The sequence below is a fragment of the Echinops telfairi genome, unplaced genomic scaffold (assembly GCF_000313985.2).
Source record: "Echinops telfairi isolate 266 unplaced genomic scaffold, ASM31398v2 ScPeMD7_7458;HRSCAF=8496, whole genome shotgun sequence".
In the NCBI taxonomy this organism is placed as follows: domain Eukaryota; kingdom Metazoa; phylum Chordata; class Mammalia; order Afrosoricida; family Tenrecidae; genus Echinops; species Echinops telfairi.
In genome coordinates this window covers 39,706,940-39,707,619 of record NW_022111358.1, presented here as the reverse complement: position 1 = coordinate 39,707,619, position 680 = coordinate 39,706,940, and the positions used below count along the sequence as shown (strand labels likewise).

The window sequence follows — 680 nt, the reverse complement described above, 5'->3', positions numbered from 1 at the left end:
GCTGACAATAATAATGTTCAGTAAACAATGAGAGGAGTTTCCAAAGTATCTTGTACCAGATCTTAGATATGGTATTTTAATGCTACGAAATACTGTCTTCAGAAAAGTCTCAGGCTTGAACAATATCGTTTTGGTATTTGGGGGTCTTTAAGGTTCTTCCTGGGGGAGGAGCTTCCAATTCACTGAGGGGTCAAGTTCTTCATCAAAGCCATGGAGCTCCTGCTCCTTGGCGAACTCCAGGAAAACCTGGAAAGGACAAAGGAATAGGGAACGGATTGTTACATGATTTGCTGTTGCTGGTGGGGGTGGGGGGGAGAAGCTTCAGAAAACCATTTACATGAATCCATTCATATGTGGCTGATGTAGAGTAACTACAAGAACCTACCTGTTTCAGAGTGGACTGAGACAGGTTGTACTCCTCCAGGTCAAAGCTCTGCTTAACTGCGCAAGGATAAATATATGGTGTGTGTGTATATATATACACACACACACAGTATATATATGTATATATATATATACACACAAAGAGAATACAAGTAGCTATTCATTATCAAAGATAAGGTCATAACTGTTCATTGACCACATATGAGGTTATAAATTCACCCTAGAGGCTTACAACAAGGCACAAACCCTTTCCCATCTTAGAGTTACAGCGGACTCACAATTAAGGGCACAGACCA

The 680-nt window shown here is 40.7% G+C and overlaps 1 pseudogene; it reads right to left on the bottom strand.

Moving 5' to 3' along the window:
* Window positions 1-147: 147 nt before the first annotated feature.
* Window positions 148-680, bottom strand: part of LOC123522717 — a 38,582-nt pseudogene continuing 38,049 nt past the window's right edge.